Source organism: Xiphias gladius, unplaced genomic scaffold (assembly GCF_016859285.1).
Source record: "Xiphias gladius isolate SHS-SW01 ecotype Sanya breed wild unplaced genomic scaffold, ASM1685928v1 HiC_scaffold_1208, whole genome shotgun sequence".
Classification (NCBI taxonomy): domain Eukaryota; kingdom Metazoa; phylum Chordata; class Actinopteri; order Istiophoriformes; family Xiphiidae; genus Xiphias; species Xiphias gladius.
The window spans coordinates 1-10,666 of NW_024401511.1; the positions used below are offsets into that span (position 1 = coordinate 1).

Below are 10,666 nucleotides of genomic sequence, written 5' to 3' on the forward strand. Positions count from 1 at the left end.
ATAATTCAACATTAGTTTGGAAATTCACAAGGGAAGCTGTTTTAGTTGATGGTGGTTTGTCGCTTTCTTCTTGCCTTGTGTGACATGCCTCTTTAGTCTTTTCTGTATCTAAGTGTGCCAGTGAGGTGGATGTCTCCATACTGAAAGCCTGTTAATTCAATCTGTGCAGGTACTGCAGCATTGTCTCTTAACTGGTTCTAAGCTGAGCAGGAAAGAAATCTGTAACTATATTCTGCAGTGGCAATCAAATAAAACGATGGAATGTCATGCAAGGATGAATGTGTTTGTGGTCTGGATTTGATTCATAATAACTGTAGGTTTTTATTTCAAAATGTTATTTATCCATTTCTCATTGAAAGGCTTCATACAACGGTAAAAAATACACCAATCCAAAGAATATAAGCTAGTAGGCTACATCACGTATGCAGTTGGGTAGCGTTTCAAGTCCTTAGTTTTTCCAAGATTCATAACTCGTTTCTTAGAATTTCCCAGCCCAAAACTACATTGCTGAACCCTATCCTTGGTCAGACCCCTGTCATTTTTCCCAAACTCCACTTTTGTTTCACAGTACTGTAAGATATAGGTACACTCAAATGTTTTACTCCTTGCCACTAAAATACCGACTTGTTGCTAACTTGTTCCCCATAGTCTTGTTTTCTTCCACTGTACCTACATTTAAGTATCAGCAGGATCATGTAAGTATTTTATTAGTGCTTGATTCATATAACGAAATTACACTGTAAATTGCAGGCTGGGTTATAAAGCGTTACAAAGAAAAAAATTTATAACACATTATACCACATCTGAGTATAAAAGAAACAGCAATGCAAGGGTTTCCGAACAACCTTAATGCACATTTGCCTACGTGCAGCACAGGGAAGCATTTTCCAGTCACATACAGTATGGTGACTGTTTAGAGAATAATAAAGTCCCCAGAGCAAAATATTCTACCAGTAAACAAAAATCCCTACATGCCCTCATCCTAAAACTTCAATTCAAAGTGTAATTTTAACAGTCAGGTTGCTCTCCGTGAGAACCTCCCGCCATAGGAGGATGGAGGCTAAGTATCTCCTGATTACTTAAATTAAATCGCCTGAACATAACTGTCTCTTAAGGAAAAACAAACCTGTCCAACACATAAAATAGCTGCTTATCTTAGAAGTTAATACAATTTTAATGTTAAACATCAATAGATGTGATCAACTGAGGTTCACATCTAAACATTTTGTTTGACATTTCTTGGCAAATTTCATAAATACATTAGCCCACTATTTACTTCGTAGAAACACATATCCAGAGGGAAGAAAAAAAAGATTAAAACATAAAACAATTATTTCTAAGATTTAAAATTTGAACTTTTACATATATAAATGTGTACTGAAAGAGGAGAATCAATATCACAGCGAGACCAACATTTTGTGAATTTTAAACAATGTTTTCTATCATTATAGGAAATTAAACATAATTCTAACCAAAAGCTAAAAATAATTTTAGGATCATTATTACATTAACATGTGGATGTGTTACATTTACCTGTTGTCTTGATAAAATCAGCGTGATGACTTTATCAGAGCTACAACATATTCATTTCATACTCGCCACTCTGCTGCTTTGAGTTTTTATTTTTAAAGAAATACCACTTTCATTCACTAAATATATCCAATTGTTTTCACTTTTCTACTTTTTTAATACGAATAAAGGGAGGGATTATGCAGTTGGAGTAGTTGGAAGGCTTTTAATGTGAAACATCTCTGCAGGAAAGCTGTATGCTTCCAAAAGAGATTAGAAATACAACACTGATCTGTCTAGCCTCATTTCCTTGTCTGTGTTGTTGTTGTTTTTGTCCTCCCAGTTAGAAATGCCCAGTTTCCAATGCAGGTCCTGTCTCTCCTAAACTCATGTTCTACCAGCTTGAGGCTATAGATTGGTTATCTGTGTGTTTTAGCTTGAAGGGACTCAAGCTGAACCACGGATTTTGTATTATATGTTCCTCGCATTTTCTTCCTTGTCAAAACCTGGTGCCTACATTCCCGGACTTCCACTCGACCACTGACAGTTCAGTTGGAGATTTGGATGTGTTATGCTAGTTACGATTAGTGTAGCTTTGAGCCACTAGGCTCAGGCAGAGATGAGGAACAGACTACGGAGGTCTATTAGGTTCTCTTCTTAAGATAACGAAGTGAGGCTGGCCATTCAGGAAGGGTTCACTGATGCAGCAGTACATGATCTATTATGAAAAGATGGAAAAGCAAACAGAGTCCTTTTATATAAAATTACTTACTGCGTCATACTCATTTCTCACAGGGAAGAGCACACGACCAAACACCATGATCGCCATCACGCAGCCCAGCGACCAGGTGTCTATGGCCTCTGAAAATGGGAGTCCAATATTGATTTCTGGAGCTCTGAATGTGGAAGAAAAACGTTGAATGAAATAAGGAACGTTGTCATATTTTAAGGATTAAACAAAAAAAGGTAGTTACAAACTAAATAGAAGCATCAGTAAAAAATAACTATGAAGCCCTGAATTGAAGATTTCTTAGTTTTAATAGGGATCAGTGTTTCTTACCTATATTGGGGTGTCTGGTGAACCCTGCCCTGCTTGGCTTGAGACCGGAACATAGCCAAGCCGAAGTCAATCAGTTTGATCCTGAAGGGCTGTCTCACCTGATCCACCAACATGATGTTGTCTATTTTTACATCGGTGTGGATTATGCCAACTCCCTTCAGGGCATCGAAAGCTGTTGCCATCTGCAAGAAATAATAATAACAATAATATTAGTGATAAGCTTTATTTATGGAAAACTTTTGTTAGGGAAACTTCTAGAACATAAAAACAGAAGCAACAGTTACAAATATGCTTAAACCACAAAAACTGTCATCTATAATACTTTTTACCGTGAGTTCAAGCTCAGAGTGGACCACAGTTCAAAACTGGCAGTGTTAAGTTTTGCTTTCTAGCTGATGTCATACCTGTTGAATAACGGTCCTGATGTCCCGTAGACGCATTGGGCCTTTCAAGTCCAGCAGGTAGTGCTGCAGGCTGATGTCCAACATCTCAAATACCAGGCTCAGCTGACTGTTCACGTTGAACTCACCATAATACTTGATGATGTTGAACTTGTCCAGGTTGTGGTCCATGAGGACCGTGAGCACGAATGCCTGGGGAAACATGACAAGTTTGTTAATTCACATGGACTAATCAGCCCTCCTCAAAACAACATCAACAATAATAACATAATCATCCCTACTAGTAGTTCTACCCAGAAATGGTAGGAAACAAGTTCTGATAAATAAAGACTATCCATGGCATTATTTTCGAAAGCATCCTCACATTTCTTCGCAAGTGCCTACAGCTTTTGCACAGTATATAATGAACTTGGGAGGTCTGACTTCCAGTACCTTGTACCATATAAACAGAATGAACCTCAAAGGACATTGAAACTTCTGAGTGTCATCCCATTGGAAGAATTTAAACTTCTAATTTTGAACATTTTTAGAGATGTGTGTGATTGTTTCTGATGTTGATTGCATATGCTTGTGTGTGACTGACTGTGTATTGTTGACGGCAGGAGGCGGTGAATTTTGTCTATAATAGTTCGAGTTTTTTCATTAAAGAAGCTCATGAAATCATCACTAGGTACGCTGGGTCGGCTCGCACCGGCTACTGGGGGCTGGCTAATAACCGTAGCTAGAGATTGGGTTTCCATGGTGCCAAGCCTCGCCTCTATCACTGCAAATAAACCACATTTATTACATGTACTATTATCGCTAAAGGACGCAGAGGTGTAACTAAGCATAAGACACACCGAGCGAGAGAGAGGAGCAGATTGAGAAGCAGAGAGAGAAGCCATCGCTAACTGCTAACCTAAAGTAACTGGCCGATCTGAATAGCGTATAAACAACTATGAAGTAGCGAGAAAATCTCTAAAGGAAGGAGAGAGCTATGATTGCTTAGGCAGAAGAATGTAGGTTTAAATGTAAATCAGGTCATTAGCCTCTGTAATGAAGTAAATAGCAACATTTACTGGGTGAAGGCAGGGCAGCGAAACTCGCTACCAGTCACACAAACGTTGGCAAACAAAAACAATACATTACGCCTACCTCAGCACGTCGGCGCATATCTTTCGTACATTTCGAGTTTACTTACATCTAAATCCCCAGCAACATTACTGTAATCTATAATATTATGATAAGGAATGGGAATTGATAAGATTTTATCGATACCAATGTCATAATCCAATCTGCTTAACAGTCCGACTCTTCTTATTTTCCCTTGATTCCTGATCAGTTTTTTGTGGGGGAAAAAGTGTGAACACAGGTTGCAGCCTGAGAGCTAGCTGTAGCAGAAGTCTGCCTGTCATCATCTAAAATGGATGAAATGAGAGAATATTTCTACAGTGTTCGGTTTCATTCAGGTTTAATAGTCAAAGAAAAATTCTACTGAGCCTGCCTACGTGGCGCTTATGTTATTATAACATAAGCTGTTACCGAGTGTCACTGCTTTCCAACCTAGTAGAGTGTCAAATACATGGCATTCCTGAAATTTAAGCCCATGTTCCGTAGAAAGATGTTTCAGCACATTACTGGTGTTTCCACCTTGACTTGAAATTTCCATTTTACAGACATTACAGTTTTCCCACAGGTTGAGAATTTACTTGTGGTGGTGGGTGGCGCAGCGCGTGACTGTTGTGCGTGCGGAGACTGACTGTAAAAGAGAGTGTAACCCAGGTTATTTTCTGGAGTTACAATTACAAACACCATACATAGAGGCAATGGCAAGTTTCTAGCGTCATCGATGCTGGAAACTTCCCATCGCCTGCATTGACAAAAGGAATTGATAAGCTCGGAGGCATATGATTCCCATGGTTTGGACAATTTGGAAGCGGTTCTCTAGTTTCTTTCTCAATTACCATTCTAATTGAGACTAGTAGCATCCAGGACAGACTTCCACAGTGGATATGTCAGATCTGAACGGGGTTTTGTATAATGTGTTTTTGTACTATATACAATGTCCTGTATATCATTGCTGTGTCATTGAATCTACACGTTTCCTAGAAAAAATTCTCAAAGAAACATATCCAGATATTACAAGATTTAGTGACGATTTAAAGTCCTCGCTCAACCTAAGAGACATGTCTTTGGAATGTGGGAGGAAACCAGAACCCCTGGAGAAAACCCACGCAGACATGGGGAGAACATGCAAACTCCACACAGAAAAGACCAGGAGCCGGTTGCACCAGCTTTCGAGGGCAATAATTCAAACCCAGGATCTTCTTCTGTGAGGCCACAATGCTATTCATTGAGTCACCATGCTGCCCATATGGAGAACTACAAATACTTTTATAGCAAGACACCTGAGATCAAATTCTCAGCTGGTCTGCTACGAAAGCATTCGTAATAAGTCTTTACTCCAGTATGTTGTCCGCATAGCAGCAGGAGCAGAATGTCCTCTTCATCCAAGAGAAGAAGCGTTTGAAGCAGTTCTTCCTCTTCTCCCTCTTCTTCTTCTGGTCCTCGCTGTCATCTGAAAATCAGAAGGACAAGAAATACATCAACCATCCTCAGAATACAACAAAAATGTGGAATTTCAATACAGTACGGAAAAGAGTTAAGATGAGTTTTTCTCACCAGGGGTGGTGGTAGGGAGCTCTGCGTTGTCCGGGTCTATCCTGGTGTTCAGAGCAGAAGCAGGAGTTGCAGCCACGTGGGAACTAAACGTATAAATGCACACTGAGTTAGTAAGTTAGTCCTTTTAAGGGCACAATCGCTTTCTTCTGTTGAAGGCATGAGTGTCACAATCAGAATAAAAAACCTCACCTCATTTCAGCATCCTCTTTAGGTGTCTCCTCCAGGGGGATTCTGTTCATGGGGGCTGCAGGCGAACCATGATGACACCCGGTGGCAGTGATTCATCTGAGCTGTTGAATTAAGACAGATACAATTAATCACACGCACTATATGTAGCAGCCTATGGCCGGGGGAATCCAGTATTTTTCTTTTAAGACTAATAAATGATGTTCTTAATCATGAAACCAATCAATAGCATTGACTCAGTGGAAACAGGACCCCATCACCTCCATCTTAGTTGATGAAGGATGAGTTAACACTTACCTGTCATCGACCTGGGTCGTCTGGTTGGTCCTGGTCTGGCTGCTGCTGCTCGGTTCAGGATCAGAGCTAGCAAAAGAGAAACTCACACTGTTACGTTTATATCAAAAAGACACAGTATGAAAATATGCAAATCAGCCAATGTACAAAGGATTCATTTATCACTTGCTGTGCCTACTAACGTCTGATAAAAACACACGCTTACCAGGAGCTGAGGTGGGAGCTGCTGTTGAGGTAGCTCTTGGTAATGAAGGGATGGTTGAGAATACCAGCGGGGGTGATTCTCTCATTTCCATCCCACTGGAGCATGGCCTTCAACAGCTCAATACATTCCCTCCTCTCATCCGCCTCTTCCAGGTTGTCCATCTCCAGACGCATCTAGTTTAGGAAACAGTTGGAGAGTACAACAGTGGTCAAGTCATCTTCCTAAATTATGAAAAGACAATGACTGAAAGTCAGTGTTCAGCAGCTAGCTACCGCTTCCTTAACCACCTACCGTTTTCGTTTCATCCAGAGAGCGGAAGGTGTACAACCTGTTGTCCGTGGAGTAATTTCTTGGACCCCAATACTCCTCACTTGTCTAAATAAGGGTAAAAGCATTTAAGATACATGTATTTCTCAACAGATGTTACCAATTAAGTTTGATAACCACAGGGAAACTTTAAGCTATCTAAAGTAAGATTCATGACGAAATAATGATTGAAAACAGTCAAAGCATGGGTATTTTACCTTGAGCATCCACTGGTCAGAATCGCTTTTCTTAAAACACATATGCGATTTCAGTCCTGCATTGAGGAGATGCTGCGGCGGTGGACCCAGGAGGTCGATGATGAATCGGAACTAGAGACAAAGCACAGCAATTGCAACAAGTGCTTTATAACTACCAAACATGAGGAATGACACACAGTAGGATATCAGATCTAAAATGAATCAAACATGAAAACAAAACATAACAAATAAAATCCAGTCTGTAAAGCTGTATGCTTCCAAAAGAGATTAGAAATACAACACTGATCTGTCTAGCCTCATTTCCTTGTCTGTGTTGTTGTTGTTTTCGTCCTCCCAGTTAGAAATGCCCAGTTTCCAATGCAGGTCCTGTCTCTCCTAAACTCATGTTCTACCAGCTTGAGGCTATAGATTGGTTATCTGTGTGTTTTAGCTTGAAGGGACTCAAGCTGAACCACGGATTTTGTATTATATGTTCCTCGCATTTTCTTCCTTGTCAAAACCTGGTGCCTACATTCCCGGACTTCCACTCGACCACTGACAGTTCAGTTGGAGATTTGGATGTGTTATGCTAGTTACGATTAGTGTAGCTTTGAGCCACTATTCTTCCCATTGGAAGAATTTAAACTTCTAATTTTGAACATTTTTAGAGATGTGTGTGATTGTTTCTGATGTTGATTGCATATGCTTGTGTGTGACTGACTGTGTATTGTTGACGGCAGGAGGCGGTGAATTTTGTCTATAATAGTTCGAGTTTTTTCATTAAAGAAGCTCATGAAATCATCACTAGGTACGCTGGGTCGGCTCGCACCGGCTACTGGGGGCTGGCTAATAACCGTAGCTAGAGATTGGGTTTCCATGGTGCCAAGCCTCGCCTCTATCACTGCAAATAAACCACATTTATTACATGTACTATTATCGCTAAAGGACGCAGAGGTGTAACTAAGCATAAGACACACCGAGCGAGAGAGAGGAGCAGATTGAGAAGCAGAGAGAGAAGCCATCGCTAACTGCTAACCTAAAGTAACTGGCCGATCTGAATAGCGTATAAACAACTATGAAGTAGCGAGAAAATCTCTAAAAGAAGGAGAGAGCTATGATTGCTTAGGCAGAAGAATGTAGGTTTAAATGTAAATCAGGTCATTAGCCTCTGTAATGAAGTAAATAGTAACATTTACTGGGTGAAGGCAGGGCAGCGAAACTCGCTACCAGTCACACAAACGTTGGCAAACAAAAACAATACATTACGCCTACCTCAGCACGTCGGCGCATATCTTTCGTACATTTCGAGTTTACTTACATCTAAATCCCCAGCAACATTACTGTAATCTATAATATTATGATTAGGGATGGGAATTGATAAGATTTTATCGATACCAATGTCATAATCCAATCTGCTTAACAGTCCGACTCTTCTTATTTTCCCTTGATTCCTGATCAGTTTTTTGTGGGCAAAAGTGTGAACACAGGTTGCAGCCTGAGAGCTAGCTGTAGCAAAAGTCTGCCTGTTATCATCTAAAATGGATGAAATGAGACAATATTTCTACAGTGTTCGGTTTCATTCAGGTTTTAATAGTCAAAGAAAAATTCTACTGAGCCTGCCTCATTGGCGATTATGTTATTATAACATAAGCTGTTACCGAGTGTCACTGCTTTCCAACCTAGTAGAGTGTCAAATACATGGCATTCCTGAAATTTAAGCCCATGTTCCGTAGAAAGATGTTTCAGCACATTACTGGTGTTTCCACCTTGACTTGAAATTTCCATTTTGCAGACATTACAGTTTTCCCACAGGTTGAGAATTTACTTGTGGTGGTGGGTGGCGCAGCGCGTGACTGTTGTGCGTGCGGAGACTGACTGTAAAAGAGAGTGTAACCCAGGTTATTTTCTGGAGTTACAATTACAAACACCATACATAGAGGCAATGGCAAGTTTCTAGCGTCATCGATGCTGGAAACTTCCCATCGCCTGCATTGACAAAAGGAATTGATAAGCTCGGAGGCATATGATTCCCATGGTTTGGACAATTTGGAAGCGGTTCTCTAGTTTCTTTCTCAATTACCATTCTAATTGAGACTAGTAGCATCCAGGACAGACTTCCACAGTGGATATGTCAGATCTGAACGGGGTTTTGTACAATGTGTTTTTGTACTATATACAATGTCCTGTATATCATTGCTGTGTCATTGAATCTACACGTTTCCTAGAAAAAATTCTCAAAGAAACATATCCAGATATTACAAGATTTAGTGACGATTTAAAGTCCTCACTCAACCTAAGAGACATGTCTTTGGAATGTGGGAGGAAACCAGAACCCCTGGAGAAAACCCACGCAGACATGGGGAGAACATGCAAACTCCACACAGAAAAGACCAGGAGCCGGTTGCACCAGCTTTCGAGGGCAATAATTCAAACCCAGGATCTTCTTCTGTGAGGCCACAATGCTATTCATTGAGCCACCATGCTGCCCATATGGAGAACTACAAATACTTTTATAGCAAGACACCTGAGATCAAATTCTCAACTGTTCTGCTATGAAAGCATTCGTAATAAGTCTTTACTCCACTACGTTGTCCGCGTAACAGCAGGAGCAGAATGTCCTCTTCATCCAAGAGAAGAAGCGTTTGAAGCAGTTCTTCCTCTTCTCCCTCTTCTTCTTCTGGTCCTCGCTGTCATCTGAAAATCAGAAGGACGTGAAATACCTCAACCATCCTCAGAATACAACAAAAATGTGGAATTTCAATACAGTACGGAAAAGAGTTAAGATGAGTTTTTCTCACCAGGGGTGGTGGTAGGGAGCTCTGCGTTGTCCGGGTCTATCCTGGTGTTCAGAGCAGAAGCAGGAGTTGCAGCCACGTGGGAACTAAACGTATAAATGCACACTGAGTTAGTATGTTAGTCCTTTTAAGGGCACAATCGCTTTCTTCTGTTGAAGGCATGAGTGTCACAATCAGAATAAAAAACCTCACCTCATTTCAGCATCCTCTTTAGGTGTCTCCTCCAGGGGGATTCTGTTCATGGGGGCTGCAGGCCGAACCATGATGACACCCGGTGGCAGTGATTCATCTGAGCTGTTGAATTAAGACAGATACAATTAATCACACGCACTATATGTAGCAGCCTATGGCCGGGGGAATCCAGTATTTTTCTTTTAAGACTAATAAATGATGTTCTTAATCATGAAACCAATCAATAGCATTGACTCAGTGGAAACAGGACCCCATCACCTCCATCTTAGTTGATGAAGGATGAGTTAACACTTACCTGTCATCGACCTGGGTCGTCTGGTTGGTCCTGGTCTGGCTGCTGCTGCTCGGTTCAGGATCAGAGCTAGCAAAAGAGAAACTCACACTGTTACGTTTATATCAAAAAGACACAGTATGAAAATATGCAAATCAGCCAATGTACAAAGGATTCATTTATCACTTGCTGTGCCTACTAACGTCTGATAAAACACACGCTTACCAGGAGCTGAGGTGGGAGCTGCTGTTGAGGTAGCTCTTGGTAATGAAGGGATGGTTGAGAATACCAGCGGGGTGATTCTCTCATTTCCATCCCACTGGAGCATGGCCTTCAACAGCTCAATACATTCCCTCCTCTCATCCGCCTCTTCCAGGTTGTCCATCTCCAGACGCATCTAGTTTAGGAAACAGTTGGAGAGTACAACAGTGGTCAAGTCATCTTCCTAAATTATGAAAAGACAATGACTGAAAGTCAGTGTTCAGCAGCTAGCTACCGCTTCCTTAACCACCTACCGTTTTCGTTTCATCCAGAGAGCGGAAGGTGTACAACCTGTTGTCCGTGGAGTAATTTCTTGGACCCCAATACT

The 10,666-nt window shown here is 41.0% G+C and overlaps 1 long non-coding RNA gene across 1 annotated transcript; it reads right to left on the minus strand.

Annotated features, from left to right (window-relative positions):
• Window positions 1-5,900: 5,900 nt before the first annotated feature.
• LOC120787167 lies at window positions 5,901-6,398 on the minus strand. Its single transcript, XR_005706873.1, has 3 exons — window positions 6,317-6,398; window positions 6,115-6,180; window positions 5,901-5,921 (listed from the first exon to the last, which is right to left on the minus strand). It is a non-coding gene; the product is annotated as an uncharacterized LOC120787167 (long non-coding RNA).
• Window positions 6,399-10,666: the final 4,268 nt, after the last annotated feature.